This window comes from Apium graveolens, chromosome 7 (genome assembly GCF_009905375.1).
Source record: "Apium graveolens cultivar Ventura chromosome 7, ASM990537v1, whole genome shotgun sequence".
NCBI classification, from domain to species: domain Eukaryota; kingdom Viridiplantae; phylum Streptophyta; class Magnoliopsida; order Apiales; family Apiaceae; genus Apium; species Apium graveolens.
The window spans coordinates 85381693-85387576 of NC_133653.1; the positions used below are offsets into that span (position 1 = coordinate 85381693).

The 5884-nt window shown below is 40.9% G+C and overlaps 1 non-coding gene across 1 annotated transcript; it reads right to left on the minus strand.

The window, feature by feature from the left end:
* Positions 1 to 2789: 2789 nt before the first annotated feature.
* On the minus strand, positions 2790 to 2896 carry LOC141675517 (small nucleolar RNA R71). Its single transcript, XR_012556165.1, has one exon. It is a non-coding gene; the product is annotated as a small nucleolar RNA R71 (small nucleolar RNA).
* Positions 2897 to 5884: the final 2988 nt, after the last annotated feature.

The window sequence follows — 5884 nt, forward strand, 5'->3', positions numbered from 1 at the left end:
AGAATCAAATCAGAAAAACAAGAATCACTGTTTACGGGCAGTAAACGACGTCAAACGCCTTATAGATGAGTCGCTGATAGCTTTAGCTATCAGTTTTGTTCAGAAGCTCGTTTACCTATGGAATAGGGTATTCGTTTGCATAAATCGGATACCAGACCCAGATTTCAGCAAATCTGCAGCAGCCAATTCAGAATCTGTATCTAATATGATTCTCATAATTAGAACAAATATAAATCATGTATATATCAGTATATATACAGATTACATAATCATCTTATGATTATAAAACTCACATGAATATCATATATTCAAAACCATACATATATAAGCATATTATATCAACATTAAATCATGGCGAATCACGTACATGCTCATATATCGAAAATAGTTAAACACATAAATGAATTAAAAACTTTTCGCAAGTAGCTCTGATGTCATTGAAGGGTTTTTAGCACATAAACGCAGCGAAAACGTAAATTTAAATCTTAAAAAAAACCGAAACCCTCCGCAGGATCTATGTGGAAAATAATATTTAATTCGTAGTTCAGTATGTTTACCTTAAGAAGCTTTACGTTAATGGAAAGATGGAGGTCTTTAATGGCGATCCAAAAACGATGAACGGAGATCCTTAGCAGCTGCTCCTCAAGTGTGAAGCACTCCACCGGTATCTGATAAGTGGCATTTTATACCACTTAGAACGTCTTAAAATGGCTTAAATTGGTGTCTTGAAATCAAGTATTTTGTGTATTTGATGCGTTTTTCTAGTGTTTATGCATTTCAGGGTATTAGTTGCATTTCGGGGGAGGAATCATCAAGAATAAGCCTTGGCATGTGTTCACCATTGCGATAGGAAAGGAACGGGAAGATTACGGCGAAGAAACGGAGCAAACTTGGATTTTTTCCAGTAAAGGCCTGCGCGCCCGCGCAGCTATGCTGAGCGGCCGCGCAGCAACCTGCGCGCCCGCGCAGCTATGCTGAGCGGCCGCGCAGGGTCGGGGAAAAAGATAAATTATTTTAGACTTCTACTTCTGTTTGACTTCCAACTTCTATGTAATCTGAGTTTTATGGGACTATTATATAAGTAGATTTGAGACATTTTTCACAAGGGGATTATGTTTTAGATTGTGTTTTACGCAAGAAGCAAAGGAGATAAGGAAGAAGACCGATTTAGCACACCACAACGAAGAGGAAGCATATTTTCTTGTGATTCTTGTTTCGTTGTAATGTTGGATGCTAGTTTTCTTGCTTTGATTTATTTACTCTTGTGACGTACTCTGTTTTAATATAATTAGTTTAGTTATTATTTTCTTGTGTTTGTTTATCATGATTTCATATGAACCCATGATGGCGATAAGTTCTATTATGGGCTAATCGTGATCATGGGGTTGTAACGGATTTATTATGGAATTCTTTAGTTAATTGTTTAATACTTTAGTGTGTGATGATTGCTTGATATCTAGTATTGGTTGTGCGTATTCGTCTTATGTGCGTCGCGAACATATAAGATAGGGTGTTAATCTCTTGTGAAGCGACGGTGGATCTTGAGATTTAGAACTTGCCATGCTAGCATAGGTTCATGTACGTTGAGCATGATTAGTGGGTAACTCTAACAGTTTTATTTGCCCTATGTAATCAAAAAAGGAATAACTTGAGCTTAAATCGTTGTGTTGTCAATTTCTGTAGACATATAGGAACTCAACATAATTGATGACTATTCAACTTCTATCTTAATTGTGGATGCTTGGTAGAATGGTATTAGTACAATGAAAGTTGGCTTTTATCAGTTTCGTGTTATTCGATTAATATCATCACTGTCACATGCTAAAGGTAATAACAATGGCTATAGAAGGAAGTAATAATGAAGTTGTGATCTCATGAGTGTTTATTATTGATAAATTGAAGTGTTAGTTAAGTGGTTAATTAAGTAGTTAATTATAGTTAATATTTAATCAACAATTTTAAGTGTTACTATCTTAATATTGAGAAGTAATCATACATTGGTGAGTGAGTTTAATTAGACAATATTTAGTCTGAGTCTCTGAGGGAACGAACTAGAAAGTATTCTATATTACTTGCGAACGCGTATACTTGCGTGAATATTAGCGCGTGTTTTCGCCCTAACAAGTTTTTGGCGCCGCTGCCGGGGACTCGGCGTATTTGTTTAGTTTATGTACTTACCATCATTGGTCATTAGGACTCAGTGATTAGGACGTAGTAGTTACTTACTCTTTTCGGTTGTGTTTCAGGTACTTTAGCAAGCGTTTATGCAAACTCGTTCTCGTGCTCGCAAGAGGACTTTAGATACAGCTGAGGAGACAGACGAAGTTCTTGATATTCCGGAGAAGTTAGATTTTGAGGATTCGGATTCAGGAACTGAGCAGAAAGAACCAGTAAACATGGGAGATCGTATTGTTCAAGCTGATCCAGCTCTTATGGATTTTTCTCGGCCTAAAATTGATGACATTCAGTCAAGCATCCTTCATCCGGCTATTCAAGCTAACACATTTGAAATCAAGTCGGGCACTATTCAGATGGTGCAGAATTCTGTTTCTTTTGGAGGAGCGGCAACTGAAGACCCCAACATGCACATAAGGAATTTTGTCGAGATCTGCAGCACTTTTAAGTATAATGGCGTGACTGATGAGGCTATCAAGTTGAGGCTTTTCCCATTCTCACTAAGGGACAAGGCTAAAGACTGGTTACATTCTGAACCAGCTGGGTCCATCACTATGTGGCAAGATCTTGCGCAAAAGTTTCTGGTGAAGTTTTATCCGATGGCAAAGACTGCTGCTATGAGGAGTGCTCTTACTCAGTTTGTGCAGCAACCTACAGAATCTATGTGCGAGGCTTGGGAACGCTACAAGGAAATGTTGAGAAAATGTCCACATCATGGAATGCCGGATTGGATGGTGATCACTGGTTTCTATAATGGTTTGGGGGCCCAATCTCGGCCCATGCTCGATGCAGCAGCTGGAGGAGCCTTATGGGCTAAAAGCTATACTGAGGTGTATAATCTTATAGAGACGATGGCTGCAAATGAGCATCAAAACCCAACTCAGAGGATGACGTCAGGCAAGGTAGCAGGTATTCTGGAAGTTGATGCAGCCACCGCTATTGCAGCCCAGCTCCAAGCGCTATCAATGAAGGTTGATTCTCTGGCTACGTATGGAGTTAATCAAATAGCTATGGTTTGTGAGCTTTGTGCAGGTTCTCATGCTACGGATCAGTGTTCTCTTGTCAACGAATCTGTTCAGTATGTGAATAATTATCAGCGACAACAGCAGCCTGTGCCAGCGACCTATCATCCTAATAACAGAAATCATCCAAATTTCAGCTGGGGGAATAATCAGAATGCTATTCAGCCACCATATCAGCAAGGAGTGAGTAAACAGTTTAACCCACCTGGATTCCAGCAACCACAGCAGTATGCTACAAGGCAATCATATCCTCAACAGGGAAGTACAGCTGCACCCACTAGTGCTGATTTTGAGGAACTTAAGCTGTTGTGCAAGAGTCAGGCGGTTTCTATCAAGACCTTGGAAAATCAAATCGGTCAATTAGCCAATGCAGTGCTCAATCGTCAACCTGGCACTCTTCCCAGTGACACGGAAGTACAAGGCAGGAAGGAAGCTAAAGAGCAAGTCAAGGCTATTACCTTAAGGTCTGGAAAAGTGGCTGATGCTGAAAAGGCAAAGGAAGTCGAAGCTGAAGTTAGAGATGAAGAATCTAAGTAAAAGGAGAAAGCGGCGGAACCAAGGAAGACTACTGTTGAACACACTCTGCCTGAGGCTAATACAGGGGAGAAACAGCTCTATCCTCCACCACCTTTTCCTAAGAGATTGAAGCAACAAAAGCTGGATAGACAGTTCGGGAAGTTTCTGGAGGTGTTCAAGAAACTTCACATCAATATACCTTTCGCTAAGGCTCTGGAACAAATGCCTAGTTATGCGAAGTTTATGAAGACTATTCTTTCAAGGAAGGTGAAACTGGATGACCTTGAAACCGTTGCTCTCACGGAAGAATGCAGCGCTGCTCTGCAACAAAAGTTACCACCAAAACTGAAAGATCCAGGAAGCTTCACCATTCCTTGCACAATTGGCAATCTGACGTTTGACAAGTGCCTTTGTGATTTGGGAGCAAGCATTAATCTGATGCCGTTGTCGATCTTTAAAAAACTGGATCTGCCTGATCCAAAACCCACGTACATGTCACTACAATTGGCTGACCGTTCCATTACTTACCCAAGGGGCATAGTTGAGGATGTGCTCGTCAAAGTGGATAAGCTCTTCTTTCCTGCAGATTTTGTTATTCTGGATTTTGAGGAAGATAAGAAGATTCCCATAATCTTGGGAAGGCCTTTCTTGGCTACTGGCCGTACCTTGATAGATGTGCAAAAAGGGGAACTTACTATACGGGTCCAAGATCAGGATGTAACCTTCAACGTATTCAAGGCAATGAAATTCCCTACAGAAGATGAGGAGTGCTTAAAAGTGGATGTGATTGATTCTGCGGTTACTTCGGAACTCGATCACATGCTAATGTCTGATGCATTGGAAAAGGCCTTAGTGGGGGATTTTGACAGCAATGATGAAGATAGCAACGAGCAATTACAATATCTGAACGCTTCTCCCTGGAAGCGAAAGCTGGATATACCATTTGAATCTCTTGGTACTTCTGACCTCAAGAACGCTGAAGGGAAGCTCAAACCATCAATAGAGGAAGCACCTACCTTGGAGCTCAAGCCATTACCTGAACACTTGAGGTATGCTTTTTTAGGTGATTCATCTACGTTACCTGTTATTATTTCATCTGACCTTTCAGGTAGTGAGGAAGACAAACTCTTAAGGATTTTGAGAGAATTCAAATCGGCTATAGGATGGACCATAGCAGACATCAAGGGGATAAGTCCTTCATATTGTATGCATAAAATTCTGCTAGAGGAAGGTAGTAAGCCAACTGTGGAACAGCAGCGAAGACTGAATCCCATCATGAAGGAGGTGGTGAAGAAAGAAATTCTGAAATGGCTAGATGCAGGCATCATTTATCCTATTTCTGACAGCTCGTGGGTGAGCCCCGTACAATGTGTACCTAAGAAGGGAGGTATCACTGTGGTCGCAAATGAAAAGAATGAGCTCATCCCTACTCGAACAGTTACAGGATGGAGAGTATGCATGGATTATAGAAAATTGAACAAAGCCACAAGGAAGGATCACTTCCCTCTTCCATTTATTGATCAGATGCTTGACAGATTGGCGGGACATGAGTATTTTTGTCTTCTGGATGGTTATTCTGGGTATAATCAGATTTGTATTGCACCAGAGGATCAGGAAAAGACTACCTTCACTTGTCCATTTGGCACATTTGCTTTTCGCAGAGTTTCGTTTGGGTTATGTGGCGCACCGGCCACCTTTCAGAGATGTATGATGGCTATATTCTCTGACATGATTGGAAATAACGTCGAAGTGTTCATGGATGACTTCTCCGTCTTTGGACACTCATATGATGAATGTTTGAATAATCTGCGCGCCGTACTCAAAAGATGCGTGGAAACTAATTTGGTGCTTAATTGGGAGAAATGTCACTTTATGGTGCGTGAAGGCATTATCCTTGGGCATAAGGTCTCTAGCAAGGGTCTGGAGGTGGACAAGGCCAAGGTGGGAGTCATTGAAAATCTTCCCCCACCTAATTTTGTGAAAGGAATCCGTAGTTTTCTTGGTCATGCGGGTTTTTATCGGCGATTCATCAAGGACTTTTCAAAGATATCTAAGCCATTGTGCAATTTGCTTGAGAAAGATGTGCCGTTCAAATTTGATGATGAATGTTTGGCAGCATTCGAGACTCTCAAGAAGAGTTTGATCACGGCACCAGTCATTACAGCACCAGA